Here is a 22,544-nt window from a genome sequence, read left to right on the forward strand (position 1 = left end):
AGTTTTAAATTCTAAGTGAACTGAGGGAAAATGGAAACAACTGTAAAATAATATTTGCCATAATAAATATTTCACTCTTAATGTAGGGATAGAATGTGAGCTACAACTATAAATAATGATACCAAAATGATGCTAGATCATTTACAGTAAGTGAGGAACTGATTTGGATAGCTATGACTGGTAAGAGTCTGAGAGATGAGAGTAAATGAGCTGAAATTGGCTCATCGAGTAATATGATACATGAAAATATAAATTATGATGTATTCAGGGCTTCATGTAAAGTTCATACAGTATAGTTTCATAAAGATTCTGCTTGATTTTACAGTATGTGTTCTGTAGCACTGTTAAAATAGTGGCTCATTACTGTAGTGATGGCTTTAGGTGGAATGTAGTAGTGATGAGTGTTAGTGGCATGGTGAGTCTTTTAAAAGATCATGCATGCAGCAATAACTATACTGTATTAGGGGAGCAAGGAGATTTTTAGATCCATTTTCTTCTGTGGCAAAAGGGTGTGAGTGGAAGTAAATTACTGAAGTAGAATTAAATGCAGGACCATTTTGTGGTGAAATGGGAGGGCTAAGCATAGTTTAGATTCTGTAGAGAATCTGACCAGCTAATCTTTTCTGATGCAGTGGTGTGTATGGTCATGCATCTCAAAGAGGGTAGAATAACACAGTTTAACAGAGTGTAAAAGAAGCTGCATTGGAAGATTTAAAAATCTTACATATAACTCTGACAGACTTCATGTTTGGGGAAAATAATACAAAATAGCAAGCATTTACATGTTTTTTCCAATACATTTTTAACGTGTGTATGCGGCTACCTCTAAGATTGGTTGATAGGTTTTTAACAGTGTTATAAAATGATGCAAACATTGCAGCTATGAACAATGTACACATGAAAAATATACTTGAGGCACCCCTGGGGCTCTTTAGATGCCATACAGAGAACCTCTAGGCGCTCTTTCAAAAAGGCCATTCTCTGAGGATCTAAAGATGTAAGGGTTCTTCCCGTAGCCCCATCATAAAGCCAAGGTTTGAATAACAAATACATACTGAAGTTCTCTGAGTGCACAGAAAGAGACCTTCAAAGTATGTCTAGAGGTTCCCCAGAGGATTCTATACACATTGCCTCACGTATCTTCTCATTTTTTTCATTGTTCAGTGAGAATGTCTCCCAATAGCATTTTTTGTAAAATCCTTTTGCTATGTCCAATAGGAGATACATCAAAACATGACTGAAAACATAAATTATTCATTTCATAGTACCCTATGATTAGACTGACAGGAATTAAATTGGGAATTAGTGAGCTTGTAAGTCACTTTCAGGCAGGTGATGAAAGCTTAATTAAACATATGCTTTAGTAACAGTGTTTTTTTTAATTCATGGACATCTTCTTATGATACTAGTTCATCAAATGTATCCTGCATTCATTAAACCTTCTATAATAAATAATAAAAATGTATAATTGTCAGATTATCATCAGACTTGTCTACCAATTTGTTTTGTTTTTTACATGATTTTGGCAAGCAATGTTGAATTTCTGGAAATGTCATTATGAGTAACCCTGTGTGTGACAAAACAGATTAATTGGCTTATTATATTTTAAAATGTTTTAAAGGCCACATCCACAGGACTTGGCATTTATACCCTCTAGGAAAAGACATAACTAATTTATTGAACCTTAAATTAAATTTAATCATGAAGGGCTAATCGACACTACTAACTGAACATTGTCAGTCATCCACCAAATTAAGATGTTAAAGGGTAAGTTCACCCAAAAATGAAAATTAGGCCATAAATTATTCACCCTCAAGGCATCCTAAATTTACAAGTGCATCTCAATAAATTGGAATGTTGTGGGGAAAAAATCTTTTATTTCAGTATTTCAACTCAAATTGTGAAACTTGTGTATTAAATAAATGCATACAGACTGATGTACATAGTTTAAGTTTTTGGTTCTTTTAATTGTGATGATTTTGGCTCACATTTAACAAAAACCCAACAATTCAATATCTCAACAAATTAGAATAAACATATATATATATATATATATATATATATATATATATATATATATATATATATATATATATATATATATATATACAGGTCCTTCTCAAAAGAATTAGCATATTGTGAAAAAGTTCATTATTTTCCATAATGTAATGATAAGAATTAAACTTTCATATATTTTAGATTCATTGCACACCAACTGAAATATTTCAGGTCTTTTATTGTTTTAATACTGATGATTTTGGCATATAGCTCATGAAAACCCAAAATTCCTATCACAAAAAAATTAGCATATTTCATCCGACCAATAAAAGAAAAGTGTTTTTAATACAAAAAAAAGTCAACCTTGGTAACACCCTGGTAACGAGTTCCCTGGTAACGAGCTCATCTGCATTTTTTGGTCTCTTGTTTTTCATTTTCCTCTTGCCAATACCCCATAGATTCTCTTTGGATGGGGTTTGAGTTGATTAGCTGATTGGCATGTCACCGTATTCTAATTTGTTGAGATGGTTTTTGGGGTTTTTGTTAAATGTGAGCCAAAATCATCACAATTAAAAGAAAAAAAGACTTAAACTACTTAAGTTTTTGTGCACTGAATTTATTTAATACACGGGTTTCACAATTTGAATCTTTGAAACAAATGCACATTTCCTTCGACATTCTAATTTACTGAGATGCACCTGTATATTAATTTCTTTTTTTTTAAAACGAATCCACTCTGTGAGTTATATTTAAAATTGTCTTAGATCTTTCAAGCTGTTTAATGGCAGTCAACGGGTGTTGCAGTGCTTCAGTCCAAAAGAAGTGAAATAAAAAGCACCCATCCATTAATAAAAAGTGTCTCACATGGCTCCCAGGGGGTGAACAAAGGCTTCCAGTAGCGAATAGATGTGATTTTATAAGAAAAATATCCATATTCAAAACATAATAATCACTTTAATTTAACTTGCATCAACAGTTGTATATGGAAGCAGCTCCGGGATGATGCCTCCCATGGTCCCCCATTGTCGGGACCGGGAGCCCCAGCTATGCTCTGTTTTTGGGTCTCCCATTATGAGGAGCTGGTCGTTGAGGCCATTGAGTCCGGGTTCTACAGCCAGTACTTCACAGTTACGAAAAAGGATGGGGGGTTGCGTCTGATTATAGATCTGCCTCAGTTGAATCGCTCATGGACGGCTCCTTGGGAGCAGTCGTGTTTGGCCACTCAGCCAGCGGTCTGTGAAGCGGCCGCCATCTCACATAGCACATCAACTGCCTGGAGATGCCGAAGTGTTTCTATCTTTGGAAATACGTCACCAAAACGTCACTCCACCTTGAAGGTCTACTTGGCGTCCATTGCGGCCTACCACACCCATCTTGATGGTCAGTCAACCCCTAGTTACACGTTTCCTCCCCGGTGCACTGAGGCTGAGGCCTCTGCTAAGATTTTGTGTTCCTCTGTGGGACTTGGCTGTGGTGTTAGATCCTCTCTGTAAACCTCCTTTTGAGACTATTGAGGAGATATCTGATAATCATCTTTCTTCTGGCAATTTCTTCTCTCAAGAGAGTTGGTGATTTGGTGGACGGCGACGGCTCCTCCGCTTTCAGACAGCCAGCAGGAGTCCCCCATTCCCTACTCCTCACCATTCCAGTGGATGGAAACAGGCTCCGGCCCCCTGGCAAACAGTGCCGACTCCTCTGCTCCCTCACGGATGGCAGCCGCCCCTCCACATTGCAGGCGGCCAGCAGCGAGTTCGTCCATCCCCGGCAACTCACTCCAGCCCATCGTCTCTAGCGTCCATGGCGGCAGATAGCTTCGCCATGCTCGGTGGCACTGCGGATTCACCCCAGCGGCAAAAGATCTCCGGTAGGGCGTCCCTCCTTCCTCCCGGGTTTCGGCACCAGTGTAACAATATACAAACTCCATAATCACATGAAGAAGGAGGCAGGAACCAGCAGACATTCAAATAAAACTTTAATAATAAAATAAACCCAAAACAATGCAACAGCACCTCACGGACGACTGCCGCACACAAACAAAACCAAAACACAAAATAAAGCCCAGGCCGGGTCCTCTCTCAACGTTCACTTTTATCAGATCAATCATCAGGGAGGCACCAGGTCATTGCGTTGCCTCCAGGAGTCTAGGACACTTATGTTTTGGGCCCATCTAAGACTCGCCTCAATCAGGGCAATCTACATACCAGGAGTAGTGATCTCCTCTGTGGGACAGGGCCTTCCGCAAGGGAATGGCGCCTGCCTCCAGAGGTGGTAGGTCTGATATGGGACCGGTTTGGCACAGCTCATACCACTCTGTTTTCATCAGCCGAGACAGCTCATTGCAAAACGTGGTCGAGCGCATTTACACTAGAGCTTACAGTACGTCAAATACAGATGTGTTGCACATCCATTCATAATAGACATAATTTAGTCGCCCAGGTGAAGATTTAGTCGCAAATGAGAGTGATTTACTCACAATGTATAGGGTTTTTCATTTCCCAGAAACTTTCTGGTCACTACGTCACCCCACCCATGATGTCTCACCCATCCATTGGACTGATTACACACATGATTCAGAGTTCCTAGGATTCAGTTACATTTCAGCTTAAATATGAAACATTTTCTATATAGTCTACTTTATTAGGCACATATCAAACCTAAATATACAGGTATATATAAAATATGACCAAAAAGTATGACACAACTAACTTATTTTCTGCACCACTATAAAAGAGACCTGAGTGATGTCATTTCAGGTCAGTTATGTCACATATGAGTGAAGTCTAAATTATTATGGGCATAGAATGGTTACTGTCAGGGGCGTAGATTATGCGGGGTACGCGGGGCACATGTCCCCCCACTTTTAATATCATGGAAATTCGTCCCCCGCACTTTTTCCTTCAAATTAATATATTTAGATATTTAGATATTTAGATCGATCCGCCCACCCCTAATATGAAAACAGTTGTTTTGACAGAAGAACTGAAACTTATGGAAACACGAAGACAGTAATATACGATTACTGTATATTATAATATATGGTTTTTCAAGTCATCTCCAGCAGATGATAAATACATTGCTAATTGACTTAGATTCATTACAGTATGCAAACTATTCTGCCTTATTATGTGATAAATAAGTGTTTGTAGTATATTTAAAAAATTATTATTTCTTATTGTCAAGCAGTTATAGATTTCTAAGCAAACTAAAAGCTAGAAATTAGAGAAGAATTAAAGTTGCCTATAATATCCACTACCAGTCAAGTCTCTTCTGTTCACCAAGCCTGCATTTATTTGATCCAAAGTGCAACAAAACAGTAAAGATAAATATTTTTACTAGACTATTTAAAATAACTGTTTTCTATTTGAATATATTTCAAAATGTTATTTATTGAGATTTTAAAGCTTGCTAAATAAAAGTATTCATATCTATAATTTCTCTTCCAAAAATATATATTTTTAAATGATATACTGTATAATGTTGCAAAAGCTTTTTATTTCACATAAATGCTGATCTTTGGATCCTCCTATTCATCAAAGAATACTGAAAAAAATGTACTCATGTTTTAAATATTGATAATCAGAAAATCAGCATATTAGAATGATTTGATTTAAGGATGTGACACTAGACTGGAGTAATGATGCTTAACATTCACCTTTGACCACAGGAATAAATTACATTTTAAAATATTTTCAAATAAAAAATAGTTATTTTAAATAGTAAAACTTGTTAAACTTTTGCTGTACTTTGGATCAAATAAATGCAGGCTTGGTGAACAGAATAGACTTCTTTAAAAACATCAAAAATCTTACTGTTCAAAAACTGTTGACTGGTAGACTATAGATTACAGAAATGTTCTATTGTAATGTTTTATATTATATTGTAAAGTGTTTGTATACATATATATATATACATTTCTGTCCCCCTCACTTCAGAAAAGATGGCTACGCCCCTGGTTACTGTGACAGGGTTGAGTTCAGACTGAGAGACATAAATTTAAAGTCTGTTTTTTTAAATATCTAGCATTTTTTAAGAAAAATATTTTTCACAAGAAAGTAACACAAATAAATGCTTACATTATTGGCAAAAATCACAGGCCCTATGCACATTTTGTTAACTTAATAATAAATGCACACAGTGAAGTACCTCAGGGACATGACAAAAATGTTTGTTTAAAGAAAAGATATGAGACTTATTTTACGCTAATTAAAATTATAATGGGTATACCAAAGTATTGTGAAAAGCTTCTAACAATTCATTTTGGTGAATCACCACTTTAGAAACTCTGGGGGATGAAAATATTACAGAATCCTAGAAATGACCCATATGTTTGTGTTTATTAGTTTTCATTAGCATATTGTTTGTTTGACAAGGAAGGAACAGGCATAACATTATTTTCCAGATGTTTAGGCCTGAGTGAACAAATATGCATTAGCAAAGGAATATGCATTGCAAATTTAAAAAGCTTAATCCTGATGGTCGTAATTTGTTGTGTTATTTGTATTCGCAAATATTCTTCTGCAGTTAATGTCACATTTATTTAAAATTTTTACATTTTTCAAATTATATATTTTTTTTTGTTATTTCAAGGCCAGGCCAAACAAATTAGACTCCAACTGAATAATCATTTATTCAACAGACAAGGCTTCTGAGTGTATCCTGCACACAAAATTGTCTCTCATGTTCTTGTTGAGCAACTGTACTTCACAAGAAGAACAGACCTCTCTTTCCTTGACAGCGTGACAACTACTGGATTGCATTGATGTACAGATCTACAGTGCAATTATACACTTGGCAAAGTACAGAGCTGGAAAGTATTTAGTTGTGGTTTTCCTCTTATGTTTGTCCTAAGTACGTGGTAGGCAGATATGTCAAGCCAGTGAAATTTTTTTTGTGACTCACTATTTATTTACACCTAATTGATTTCTCTCCTGTCTATTCACATATGTTGCACCAAAAAGGTAAATGGCTGGAATTAAGGAAAACCAATTAATAATAATATCTTGAAAACAGTGTCTGATGGATTTTTTTGCCACCATTTTTATTAATGTAATATGTTTACTTATTTACTTTAATGTGCCATTGTTTTGCTTGGCCAGATACTAGAGTTTGCAGAATATTTTTGTAATGCGGTTCAATAAGTTCAGCATTTTCAGTTAACCATATGCTTCATCCCTTTCAAAAAGTCATTTTTTTGGCATGTAGATAAAGGAAAACATTGTGTGTATCCTAAACTCTTGACTCACATCTGTAGATTAGATACCTGAAAACTACTAAATAGATTCTTATAACCATAGATACATTTAATTGCAGCAGTGAAGCATATTAAAGGTCAACTGTTAGACCTGCAATTTCTGTATTTAACAATACAATCCATCATGGCAAATATCATTTTGCTTTAATTATAACACCGCTAAAGCTATTTTATTTAAAGACAGCTAAAGTTTAATTAATTTAATAAGAATGGCAAAAATATGCTTTGTGTGTTTATATCCAAAATATATGGAATATATAGCATTGATTGTCTGATTCCTCTGCAGCCGACTGTGTGTACTGTTCCTATGTATACACAGGCTGAGATGTGTGGTATTTTTTATTTTTATTTTTTTTTTATTCATGGTGCCCTGAACAAATGATCAGGGCAGCATATGCCTTTATAATGACAATAAAATAAATATAAATGAGGATAAAGAATATAAACTACTGATTTAGATAGAAAAATGTTATATAATTAAAAAGAGGCAACGCTGTTTCATCTCTGTCAGACGGAAATGAGATATCTCCTAAAATCTCCTAGACTCCAGGAGATATGAAAATGTAAATGAGAATGGAAAGGCGTATAAACAGCCAGATGATCTCACATGAGGGTTGGTCACAGTACTATGCCAAGGTGTCAAGCTGCCATCTGGCCTTGATCACAGCAACCTCAGTAAGATTTAACATTTGCTTCTCTTTGAAGATGATGTTACAGACAAGATAATATCATGCTCTGTGCAGCTACACGAAGAGTAAAAGAATATGTCTGAGATGGATTTTGATAATTTGTCATTTTAGCTTAAATGTCCCACTTTACTTGCATTAATATCAGCATGCTTCACGTCTACATTTTTTGGCTTAAACAAGGATTACTTCTTGCCAAAATATTACGCTCTACTTCACCCAGAATTCTTCTTTATAACTTTATACAAAGACACAGACTTTCACCCCATCAGACCTCTATCCAGTCTAAGGCATCTCTTGTCAGAGAGAAAATCTAATGATGAAAGAAAGCTTAAAATGTGAGCATGATTTTCATACAGTTCATGTCACTTAATGTGAGTGTCGGCCTGGGCAGGTCTCACTGGGAGCTCACTGAATTGTTTACAATGCTTTTATATAATTTTCTCCCCATTACACCTGATAAGCAGTGGTAGGTGCAGACAGGACATTAGGTTGGCTAAAAGATTTGATTATATCTGACACAGCGTGTCTGTTTTTGCATAGTGCTCCATGAGTCTGAAACATTAAGAGAATTAGTCTTTATTTTCCCATTGAAATCTAGAACCCCAAACTTCTGGGTATTGCTGTGTACGTTGTTTGTGAATTTTGACAGTTTTACATTGTATTAAAGATCATAATTGCTCTAACGTATTTATAAAATTATTGAGAACAAGATTAAATGACCTAAAAATAAATTAATAAAGTACAACAAGCCATTAGCTCCCAATCTACCCGACAGCGTGATCTGTGTTGCTCAAGGCCCAGGGGTTTATTTAGCTATAATGATGAGTTTACCAAATAAGTGACTGGTTGCTTTATGTTGGTGAAATATTTAGTGGCCATTATACAAAAATATTGATTAAGACTAACAATCCAAATTGAGTATTCAATACAGTAAATCAGCTAAAATCACTCTGTTTCTTTGACAGTTCCAACTGTAACTGTAACTGTAAGACCATCTGTAATTAATTTATGGCGTATACAGTGCATTTTTAAACAGGTTATATGATGCGATTTAAATATGGCAGCGGCTATTTGCATTAAGTGTAAATAGCAATGGAGGCTATTTACACTAAGTGCAAATAACAGCATTTTTTAGTGATAGCCTATGCTATTTACATTAAGTGCAATAGCTAAAAATTCTAAAATCTCAAATCCAAAGAAATATTCTTTATAAAAGTTAAGACTTGTACATGCCCACCTAAAATGTCTTGTTTAAACATGACTATGTCACTGTGTGGGAAAATTTGCATAACACCACCCAAATAAAGAAGGCATAAGTTTTTTTCATGCTGCAGTATTGTTGTCGCTGCCGCCATGTTGTGGAGATGCTGTGTGGTTCGTGGTGAAAGCGAAACTACTTCGTTTGGCCTTCCAAAAGAGGATCCGCTTCATCATGCCTAGAGCTATTGAGGGTCGCTGAGGAAATACATCAACTTCACACTGTGGATTGCCGGATCACCTTTCACTGTGGACAAAGTGGAGTCCAGCCCAGAGTCCTCGCAAGCCCAACAGCCGTTCCTCACTCAAGCCCACATTGTGCGGCACATTTTATGGAGGACTGTTTCCTGAACCTGCAGAATTGCTTTTTGTTGTTTCTCCGATCACAAATGCAGACATGGTTTTATCTTTATGCAGCGAGACATGCAACACGTAAAAACATAGTACAAGTCATTATAATCAGTAATTAGGTCCCCACTGAATGCAACAAATGCCTAGTTTGTAATGTGTTTTATTGGTTTTGTCTCGTCTCATCGATTTCTATGAATCTTTCCTATTTGCAAATATAGCTCTCTTACATCTAGTTTTCTTAGGCATGTAGCATAACCAAAAATTTTACAAATAATAAATAAATGTGAGTAAAAGAAAATAAATGACCTTTTTTGTACTGGGGCAGAAAATGCAAGACAACTTATACAGTCAGTTTGTGCTTGTGGAAATACCTCACCAAAGAGATGAATCTAAAGAATAAAAATGTGATTTTTGTAATAAAATTACTGACATTGAAATCAATGAGCCTGTCTTAAGCATTAAAAATTGACAAATAAATTAGTGGTTGACCGATATATCGGCTAGAACTGTTTTGTTTTGGTTTTACATCGGTCAGTACTTTTTCTGTCAGGCCGATTTGTTTGAGGATCGCCATGATTTTACCAAGTAAGAAATGTTCCTTTTGTTACTGTTCAAAAATATAGACTTAACCCAATCCCTACCCCTAAAACCAACCCTACCCATAAATTATTCCTAAAATCAGAGGGACTGCTCCCTGGGGGCTGGGTATATAGCTGCCCACTGCTCCAGGTGTGTGTTCTCAATGCTGTGTGTGTGCACTTGGATGGGTTAAATGCAGAGCACAAATTCCATGTATGGGTTACAATGCTTAGCAAATGTAAGGCCTTTCACTTTCACTTTAAGATAACTGTAAGCTGTCATTGTGGAAAAAGAGGTGCATCTATCATGGCATCTCACCACGATGTTGCTCACTAGGTGCAGAGAACCAAAGCAACAGGGGCATTCCTGTATTTGTGCATTCGTGCATTTACTGTGTTCAGAACCACTGAATCATTTGCTCATTTACTATTCACAATAGTGAATGCCATATACTGTAAGGCCATTAGCGGCATCACAGACAAAATTCCACAGTATGACGTGAATGCAGTCACAGAGGACTGTTCAGAATAATGTGACACTTTGCAATCAGGGGCAGACTGGCCATCTGGAGCACCGGGACCTTTCCCGGTGGGCCGCTGACCAATGTGGGCCGGCCCACCCGGTACACAAACATATATTTTTTAAATGACAGAAATCATAATATTACATCTCTTTTCTACGCTAATGGTTGAGTGAGATGATTGCGCGGCCGCGGCTGACAAGAAGTGTGTTTTAAATTAAGATTAAATTAAATATATGCATTTAGCAGACACTTTTATCCAAAGTGAATTACAGTGCATTCAGGCCATCAATTTTTACCTATCATGTATTCCCAGGAAATCGAACCCCCCACATAGCGCTTGTTAGGCAATGCTCTACCACTTGAGCTACAGGAACACTACAGTGTTTTGTGAGTGCTTTGCCCTCCCTCCCTGTTTAGTTTGAAACACGCCCCCTTTTTACGTCGTCTAATTTACAGAGAGAGAGAGAGAGATTCAGATTCAGGTACAGCAAATTTCTCTGAGCAGCAGGCCACTGTAAACTTTCACATAAAACATAACCGACTGTGTTTACAAGAATACTTGCAAGAATAATTTTGGGTGTATGTGTTTATTCAGAAGTTATGAATCATCTGTTCACGAATCGGATCATGAACTTGTATTACCAAGCCAAAGATTACTGGCTGCTGTGGGACAGAAAGTCCAGGGCCACTTTTTGGTCCCAGTCCGCCCCTGATTGCAATGTATCAAAAATAATCAGTAAATCAAACTCTTCCTCTTTTTTATTTTTTCTTTCTTTCTTTCTTTCTTCTTTCCTTCCTTCCTTGCTGACTGAGCATAATTATTCGCCAAAACAAAATAGTTTCTAATTACTAACCATGTGACCTTGACTTTATGAACTCTGTCAACAGTTATGTGAACTGTAAAGGTTAGTTGTGTACAGTCAGTGAATTGTACTGAGATCTGAAGCGCTCTGAAAGATGGATGAGAAGAACTGAGCTGTCTTTTTAGCACACAGATACTTAAAAATCAATGTGTTTTATGTGTATTGTGAACCAGTAAACCTCTAAAACTCCATAGGCCTATTAAAGTCTGGAAAATGGTGGTGTGGTAATGACCGATGATTCAAAAGTAGGACAGACTCTCAGCCAAAGCAGATTTAATTGATTACTTTGACTGAAACATATTTCATTTTATTTTGAGAATGTGAAAGGTGTGTGACAGAAGAAATTAACTAATAATGTAGCTCTGCCTTTTGGATTATTGGACCATAAGAGGTCTGGAATGGGAATTGTTGATCAATACTTTTGATTCAACCCTTTCCATAGGGCTGCCTATAATCTGTAGCCATAGTTACAAAGAAATGGATCTTCAACAGTTAGCAGCACGTAGGTATTTGGGGTCATTTGAGTAAAATTGAAATGGTCTGCCAAAAGGATCATTCTGTTTGAGAAAGATGGATAGGGAATTTAAAAATATATTGTGGAAGTATGGAGAATCATGAAGATGAAACATCTGCAGAAGATGCTAAATACAATTATCCAATTAGCTCTTAAAATAAAGATGTGTTTTGTCAATGGAAAGAAACTTTCTTTTTTTGAAAACTGAAAATCATGAATTATGCTCTTGTATGTACGATTGCAAATTTTTGTGCCTTTAGAATTGAACATGCTGATAATTTCTTAGCATGTGTAATGCTTCCATCAAGCCTTGGGCTGCAAAATTATCAGTTAAAAACACTGTAAAGATTATCCTGTTTAGTGTTTGTGTTATTTTTAAACCAATCCTATTTCGGTGTGTTAATGTTTTATCCCAACAGCTGAAGGAAGATATATCCCCTCTTTTACACTGATAAATTGCATGGACCAGAGTGTGCCCAATGCATGTGTATATTCTCCTCATGCATGAAATCTCAGTCACACAGACTAAATTGCTAAATTACACATAATGGCACAAAAATCAAAAAGACTTTAAAACCTGCCTTAATTGGGTTATAGAAAATATAAATATACATTATATATTACTGGGAATTTGTTAGATATAGCATTCATTGTTTTGGCTGTTGTGTCTTAAAATATGAATTTGGGGTTTGTTTAAGCTCCTCCTCTACAGAATCATCCTTGTGACTGTGGACTGTTTAATTGCCCTTTCAGGTGATTTGAAAGGTTAATGTATTTATTTATTTATTTTTTACTAATATTCAAGGTTTGTTTGCTCTTTTTAGGTTCCAGTTGCTGGAATTAAAAAGCTGATCAGAATCGATATAATTAACTTGCTGTGTATCTTTCTTATGCAAGAAATTAGTTCAAGAGGGCAGTGTTAAAATAGCAGTCAGTCAGATGATTCACTGCAACATTAACATCCACTACAGGTCGGAGGCTATAGCTTTGTGTATATACTGATCCACTACAGGTTTTCCTTCATTTAATATGTCGAAGTGTTTCATTCAGGAGATATTTTGAAGGGTTATGCAATACAAGTTAAACTTACATTTTCTTCAATTTGGCATTGTGGTGTTAAATTAAACATCGCCATAAATTGCTAACCCATAGGCCTATAATACCTCGAGTCCCCTTGTTTGCATTTCCCTAAAACTTTGAAGTGCGCTTTCATTTGGAACATATTTGGATATCAAAGTATCTTTTGGTAACTGCTAACCTTTCCAGTGAGAAGACTGAAAAGCTTTCTTGAATATCAAAGTGAAAGCCTTTTAGCCCATAATGCCAGGCTCAAATCTGAAGTCAGATCTAACCTATTTTTAGATCAACTTTAATACTCTGCTGTGAGGTTCTGAGTATAACCTTTTAAATGTTCACAAAAGCTGTTCTTGTAGGTCATTGTAAGTTTGAGTCACTGCTGTCCAAAAATTTTAGTTTTAGTGACCAGCTGTCAAGCTGTGTCATGGGCCTAAAGTCTTGTTTAAACATTTTACTGGTTAATATTTCCACACTTTTGTGTCTGGTGAACTTGAAATACAGAGGCCGTTCCTAATTTGAACTAATCTTGAAATCCCATTATAATCTGGGTTTAAAATATGAGGGACACAGCTCTCATTTTAATTTCTGCTTTAATAGTCCCAGTTTTGTTGGCTGACATAGGTAGAAAAAACAGACATCATTAAATTTCACAGTATTTCACATGTAGACGTATTTCTAATGTGGTAAAAAGAAAGATTCAGCCAGACTCGATATTTTTTCTTTAATATAGATACATACACTGAGGGTTTGTGTTAAAAATGTTAAACTAAGTTTAACAGAATAACAGTTGCAATTATGTATCTGTGGTGAAACACATGCCAGAAGGTCAGTTGTGTGGCTTGCAGAAGCTTGCAGAAAAATGCTGCAAAGATGATGCCAGCCCTGACTGATAAAGTCAAGGGATGTTACTCAGATGGTTCATCACAACATGATATGATATTGATACAATATGTGCCGATGCATTAAAATTAACTGTGGGTTATAATCATTTTGTTAACTCTGGGTTAAGATCACGTATCAATTGAATGTTTGTCATGTTTAAAAAGAGTTAGCACCACTTTTAATAAAAAACCTGCTGTAGCGACAAAGGGACCGATGAATAATTTGATTGTAATCACCTCCTTAAGCTGGTAGATGCTGTAACTACACTAGTTATTGTGGCCAAAAAGCATTTTTCACCAATGAAAAAAAACAATCGTGTATTTTGACAAAATATCATCGTTGGTGTTTGTACACCAACGATTGCACATCTAAGGACCCCTCTGTCAAGCTCCTGAAGTTTGCAGATGACACCACACTCATCGGCCTCATTCAGGACGGTGACGAGTCTGCTTACAGACAGGAGGTAAAAGAGCTGGCTGTCTGGTGCACTCTCAACAACCTGGAGCTTAACACCCTCAAAACAGTGGAGATGATCGTGGACTTCAGGAGAAACCCCCCTGCACTCCCCCCACTCACCATCATGAACAGCACTGTGACTGCAGTGGAGTCATTCAGGTTCCTGGGAACCACTATCTCTCAGGACCTGAAGTGGGACATTCACATTGACTCCATTGTGAAAAAGGCCCAGCAGAGGTTGTACTTTCTCCGCCAGCTGAGGAAGTTTAACCTGCCACAGGAGCTGCTGAAACAGTTCTACTCCACCATCATCGAATCCATCCTCTGCACTTCAGTAACTGTCTGGTTCAGCTCAGCTTCTAAATCTGACCTCAGAAGACTACAGAGAGTAGTCCGGACTGCTGAGCGAATCATCGGTTCAACTCTCCCATCTATTCAAGAACTGTACTTATCCAGAGTGAGAAAAAGGGCTGTCAAAATCACTCTGGACCCCTCACATCCAGCACACTCCCTCTTTGAACTGTTGCTATCTGGTCGATGCTACAGAGCACTGAGCACTAGAACGACCAGACATAGGACCAGTTTCTTCCCTCAGGCAATCCATCTTCTGAACAGCTGATAATAATGGCGAACACACTACACTTTATATTTATATGCACACACACTTTATTTATCTAACACACATACTTAGTATACACTTAATTTTGCACACAATATATATGTACATACATAACTTCACTCTGTAATATACCTGCCTACAATTGTCATTTGTATATTGTCATTCACTGTCTACATATTTGTATTTTTATTCTTTTATTATGTGTTTTATGTTCTGTCGCTGTCACTCTGTTGTACTGCGGAGCTTCTGTCACGAAAACAAATTCCTCGTATGTGTAAACATACCTGGCAATAAAGCTGATTCTGATTCTGATTCTGATTCTGATTCTGATTCTGAATATGTCTTTTTTATGCATTATATTTCATTACATTATAGAAGATGATATTTGCACGGTCAAAAAAACTTTCATGCCACTGTGTTTAGTTCAAGTATCTAGAAAGAAAAGTAACAGGAAACATGTTAATTGGGGTTATTTGAAAACAAAGTGGATGACGTGCACAGATATATGTGCACTTAATAAAGCAGCTGTCGAGCTTTATTACCAAATACATTTTATTGACTTCATGAATATGCAAAAGCATGTTAACCAAAGGGTGGACAAGTGTGACATTGTGAAACCTGAATACCCATTATTAACTGGATTTATTGCTAACCCAAGTGTGAAATGAAACAAGATAACCCATGATTTAAAATCACCCTATATTTAAATGTTAAAGTGTGCTAGGCTTAAGTTAAACGCATCTATGTGTTTGTGTTTATTAATATCAAAAGGGTTGAGTTGATGATAGCTACCCCCCATTAAGATACCAAAATCTACCATAGCTAAATGAAGGATATGCTAAGTTTATACACTATCAATTACATCCAGGCTGTGCTTTCAGAGGCATGAACAATAAGCAGAACTAGAGCAGAATCACATGCTAGATGTAGCACAACACCCTACCTGAAATAGACTCATGCTCACATTCTAATTACTGTGGAAGTTCTGGAGGTAATTAATGTAGTTACGGTATATCCCTAACTCACACAGCCCATCTTTTCAGAAGTATTTCACCCTTGATGGTCTTTACATTGGCAGGTTGTGCTTTTTATTATGCCTGACTGTATAACCCTCATCTTGCTAAATTTCTCAGGCTCAGTCTTCATTGTCAGCAGCTAAGCTCATTTCATAACATTTTCATGGGTTCCTGTTGTCAAGCTTCTTTTCATTCAATTTAAGCACATCAGTGGTGTGTTAGCCAGACCTTTGCAGTGGCTGTCAATTCATATAAGACTGATATGACCATCGATGGGAGAGGGGCAGTTTGACCATTATTTGGGGTTTGTGATTAATCAATTCTGGTCTCACTAAGGAGAAAAATAAGGAGAAAAAAAATCTAGCTTTTATAAAAATATGTTTGAATGTAAGCAGTGTCACAGTTGTTGGACATACCCACCACTTTTTTGTCAGGTTTGATATTGATTAGCCCAGAGACCCGACACATTGATTAATAGCATGTTGTGGCAAAAAAAAAAAAACTGCTCTTGCGACCAACTCAGATAGTTTGACTAGTGGGAAGAATGAGTCTGGTGCGCTGAATTGCCCCCTCAGTGATCTAGCACCCCCTCAGCACCTGTGCATCTAAAATGTTCAGTGTTGGGGGTTCTCCAGTACCAGGATTGGCAACCACTAATCTGTGGTTATACTGTTGCTTAGATGCAGGCTTTATTTTCAAAGAAAGCCTCTTACGTCAAAAATACAAATAAAACTCTCCTTTAATTTGTGCGTGGAGATAATAACATGTATCCTGAATAGAGGCAACTCCAGCTCAACTCCGGAAAGTTCCCGTTGTCAGTTCCAGGTCCAATCCTTGGCACACTTGTGACACTTCAATGCAAATTAATTACAGTGCATGTTAGTTGTTGTGGGCGCACGGCACTTGCTGCTTCATTCATTGTATTGCCTTTCCCTGGAGATAGCTTACATTCTTGTCATTAAAAATTATTACTTGAGCAGAATGTCCTCATTTACCTCATTTTGCTGATTGCTCACATTGCATTTGTAATTATAAATAAAAGGACTGTTTTAACATGCTTCAGATACTGCAGACTTAAGTTCATAGCACATATGATAGCCATTATGATGCATTTGATTGTTTTAATGCCATTAAAGGCTTATTGAAGCAACACTGTAAATGCAAATAGTATTCCTTACTATAAAAACACTATTATGTTTACTTGATTTTAACCAAAATGTTGACTTTACTACAAATCGTCCCCTTGGAATTATAAGGTTCTATCTGACATTTTTATCAAAATTGAGTTATTCACATATTCTTATTCTGTGACAACTTATTTACATTATGTGATGTTTTTTTTTTTAGTTCTATACATTTTGATATTTTTTGTTGAAAAAACAAAAAGGTTCTATCTACAGAAGGCTATGGAACACAAAAATTTTGAAGCTCAATATCTCAAAACTGCTCAGAACACAGATAGAACCTTATAATTCCAAGGGGACGAAATGTTTTATTGTTGCTGAAATATTAAAACATTTAGCTCCCATAACTAATGTAATATAAGTAAAATTACTCAAAATGTATAAAGTGCTGTTACGCATGCGTACTGGACCAAAATTTCCCCTCCCCCACACACAGCACAGGAGCACATGGATTTAGGATTTGAGATGAACTACTTCGACAAGTTTAAGGTAAAATATTAACTTTTAAACCTAATTTTCTGATTTTTTTTTTTTTTTTTTGCTAATCTTAATAATAGTTACATCTGCGCATTTTTAGTGGTATTCTGTTTCATGGAATTTATTAGCCGATGTTAAGAACTTGCACAAACATGTTTAGACCACTGCTCATTATCTGAAGCAATTTCTACTCAAATTAGTTATTATCTGCTTTATATATGTAAAACCAGCTGCCTGGCTGCCTTACTATTAATTCATTAATTTGTATGATGGGCAGGAGTATACCAGTAATTGAGTAACGTTAATTTGAACTGATGATTTGTCATGATTAAGCGAACGTGAATGTTTACAGAATTCGAAATTCAGTAACAGTTCTACAAAACGTGTCAAGTTGGGGCATTGTTTTTAATGCTGGTAAAATTATAGAATGATTTTTCATGGCGCTCAGCATATAACGTTATGCGTCACTTTTAAACGAGGCAGCTCAGAGATAATGCTGCATTAACATTAGAGTGATGAACTCTAGTCAAGTCGGTTGCTATGAATGCGTGCTTATTATTATAATTATGGCAATATGCAGGCAGCACAAAAAGATGACCATTGTGAGGTGTTTTTCAATTAAAGAGTAACTAAACCCTAAACCAACGTTTGTTTTAGTTAATGATCTGTAAGAATGGGTCTTTATTCAAAAACTATGACTTTATTCGGCATTGTCTTCTCTTCTAGCTCTCTTGTGAGACCGTTTAAAACACTGCAGTTTAGTAATATCCGGTTTGCGAACGAATCACTCGATGTAACCTAATCTTCTTGAACCAATTCACCAAATCGAACTGAATCGTTTGAAATGGTTCTCCAATAAGCATTGATCCACAATTGACTTGAGCTGTTAACTTTTTTTAATGTGGCTGACACTCCCTCTGAGTTAAAATAAACCAATATCCAAAAATAATTCATTTACTCAAACGGTACACTGACTGAACTGATGTGAAGAGAGAACTGAAGATGAACACGTAGCCGATACAGATAGTGAACGAAAGTGTCACTGAGACGAACCCCGTGATTCCCTCTGCTGGCCAGCGGAGGGCACCCTATGAAGTTATTTTTGATTCAAAACAACTGAACACCTGTGGCAGTGCGATTTGTAGTTGTAGAGAAAAGCCACACATGTGTATCAGTAAATTTGAAGCCACAGAGAGAAATGTTTTAAGAGTTGCAAACCTGTAGACTTTTTTTCTCTCCTACAAACACAACACAACAGTTACACCTTCTCAAATTCTTCATTGCAGGTGCACAAATCCTATTCTACAAATCACACATTTAGAAACTCGTACGCTCGCATTTTTGATACAATTGCTGCAGTGAATGTGGTGCAAAACGCATGTACACACCCGCATCAAGAAATGTGAAGTCATGGAGAAATGTTGAACATCCGCAAATCAGTACGTGAATTCATCAAATGAGAGTTGCACACTTGTAGAATATTTTCTCAAAAATGTCTTGTATATTTTTCTAACACAAACACAAAGTACATAACTACAGCTGCTTGAATCTGCTGCGATGAATCTCAAACACTGTTTTTCGCTTTCAAGTGACAAGTTTTGCGCTCTCCCTTTTGCACCGAGATATTTGGTTCAAAAGTGATTTGTGCATCTGTAGAGGTAGTGGGCGGGACTATTTAGAGATTACAGAATTTCAGCCAATCAGAAGAGCTACTGAGCCGGTAGATATACGCCCCAAGCAGTTTTACGCCCCTGTTGTTCCTCATGCGTCCAGTAGGGGGAGGCTGCAGACCTATGACCTACTGTAAAATGTATTATTTATATTTATTTATAAACTTTTTTATATACAGGAGACTGACTGATATATTAAGTTGTGAATTTATATTAAGTTATATTTAGATATTAACCATATTCAGGCCATTAGACATACAGTACTGTGTAATCGTATGGATCCTAAATGAAATATTTGCTGTACAATTCACAATTGCTCGTCATACAGCAACAAAACATGTCCTACATAGCATTTTATGAAGAAAAACACAATTTAACCCTTTTCTAAAGTTCCAAGAGTCATTTAAAAGAAAGAGACAATATTGTTCACAATAAAAAAATATCTATTTCTTAACACCATGACTTGGTTATTTCTTAACAGCATGACTCCTGTAGATGACTCTCCTATGGCTTGCCACTCTTCTTTAATTCTTTATCCTGCAGTCAAATTGATACCACTCACTGATAAAAATAAATAAAAAAGCAATAAAATAAAAATAAAATAACAAAATCAAAAGTGCCTTTTCTATATTAATCACAAAACTATTATTTTATAGCAATGATCTAACATTATGGATAAACTATTTGACATTAAAAACAATGTGAATATGACACCATGCAGAGCACAACTAACACAAAAGACCATACCTCTGGAAAAGGGACATCCATAATGAATCTGATCTGGTCACTGTGGGTGTGTGTAGGTGTGCCGTCCAGAATTGAAGTCATCTGAGTGTAGATAACATCAATTCGCTCCTGATCTTCAATGAACAATATTGATGGAACACTTGGAAAAAGTGTCAAGCCACTTTGATTTTTTTTTTTTTTTTGTCCATTGATGATGGACTGTGGTTAGTTAAGTTTGAGTCAGAGTACTTTTGCCCCTCGAAATAAATTGACCCATCTTTTGAATTGATATCGCTAATTGATATTTAATTGATCAATCTTTTATAAATAATAAATGTTGCATCATTACACAATACAATCAACAACAATTACTTTAGCAGATTATTTAACATACCTCATACGTATCGCTTCAAGAAGGTCTGCTGCTATCATACATATAGATATGGTCTGCTGTTCTTATATATGACTGGGCTCATATACTAATATACAGCCTCCCACTACTGGACGCATGAGGAACAACAGGGGCGTAAAACTGCTTGGGGCATATATCTACCTGCTCAGTAGCTCTTCTGATTGGCTGAAATTCTGTAATCTCTAAATAGTCCCGCCCACTACCTCTACAGATGCACAAATCACTTTTGAACCAAATATCTCGGTGCAAAAGGGAGAGCGCGAAACTTGTCGCTTGAAAGCGAAAAACAGTGTTTGAGATTCATCGCAGCAGATTCAAGCAGCTGTAGTTATGTACTTTGTGTTTGTGTTAGAAAAATATACAAGACATTTTTGAGAAAATATTCTACAAGTGTGCAACTCTCATTTGATGAATTCACGTACTGATTTGCGGATGTTCAACATTTCTCCATGACTTCACATTTCTTGATGCGGGTGTGTACATGCGTTTTGCACCACATTCACTGCAGCAATTGTTTCAAAAATGCGAGCGTACGAGTTTCTAAATGTGTGATTTGTAGAATAGGATTTGTGCACCTGCAATGAAGAATTTGAGAAGGTGTAACTGTTGTTGTGTTTGTAGGAGAGAAAAAAAGTCTACAGGTTTGCAACTCTTAAAACATTTCTCTCTGTGGCTTCAAATTTACTGATACACATGTGTGGCTTTTCTCTACAACTACAAATCGCACTGCCACAGGTGTTCAGTTGTTTTGAATCAAAAATAACTTCATAGCACCCTCACCTGAATACTGACACACACACGCATCCATTCATTCACTTACACTGACGACACTACATTTCCCGCAAGCCCCATCCTTGGACTCTGATCACCTGCACAGTCGAATGTGTATTTAAGCTGGACTTCTACCACAGTTCAAACGCAAAGTCTTGATTTGCTGTGTCTGTCATTTCTGAGCGTTATTACCCATGTTTGATTTCCTGTTACCGATTCTGCCTGTTATCTCTACGTACCTCTGCTGCCTGCCTACCGACCCCTTGCTTGTTACTGGATTACTGATTCTCTGTTCTGCCCACGCTGTTGATATTGCTGGTTCTGACCATTGCCTGTACGACTACGAGCCTTTATAATAAAGCCTGCATTATGGATCCTATGTCGAGTTCTGGTTCATTACAGAAAGATTGACTCGTTAACAAGTCAAGAACCGGAAGCATCGGTTTTCGGATCACCAGTAGTGATGGGAAGTTTGGTTCTTTTCTGCGAATCGAATCTTTCAGACCGTTCGATTCAATAAACCGGTTGAAGAAAACAGTTCACCGGTTCTCTTGGGCTCTACGTAATGACATAATTTGCGATGATTGCCCTTGATTCAAGCTTTTGGTTTACCCGCGATCATAACATTAGCACAGAATCAATTCAGTTAAAAAAAAAAACTGTTCGGTTCAGACGCGTTGTGTGTCATTTTGCTTCACGCTGAATCACACATGTGCAGTATCATCAACTCCTCGGTTCTAGAAACGGACGCGTCTGACAGAAACAGTTCTTGACTCGAGTTTTTTTGTTCGTCATCTGGCTCGGCTCGGTGTTCATCTTCAGTTCTCTTCACAGCAGTTCAGACTACTTTGATGTTTTTCTTACCTTTCTGGACATGGACAGTATACCGTATACACAGTTTCAATGGAGGGACTGAGAGCTCTCGGACTAAATCTAAAATATCTTAAACTGTGTTCCGAAGATGAATGGTGGTCTCACGGGTTTGGAACGTCATGAGGGTGAGTCATTAATGACATAATTATGATTTTTGGGTGAACTAACCCCTTAAGGCTTTAGCATAACCCTTCACCCCACCTTCTCAAGCAGAGTATAAGCAACCTTGAATCTAATTTAAATATAAGTTAGCACGTAAACTTATTATGTTTCCATTTAACTCACTGGTCACCTGCTTTGCATGAGTCCCACAAAAAAAAAAAAAAAAAAAAAGATACACTGGTCTATGCATCTGA

The sequence above is a fragment of the Carassius auratus genome, chromosome 30 (genome assembly GCF_003368295.1).
Source record: "Carassius auratus strain Wakin chromosome 30, ASM336829v1, whole genome shotgun sequence".
Classification (NCBI taxonomy): domain Eukaryota; kingdom Metazoa; phylum Chordata; class Actinopteri; order Cypriniformes; family Cyprinidae; genus Carassius; species Carassius auratus.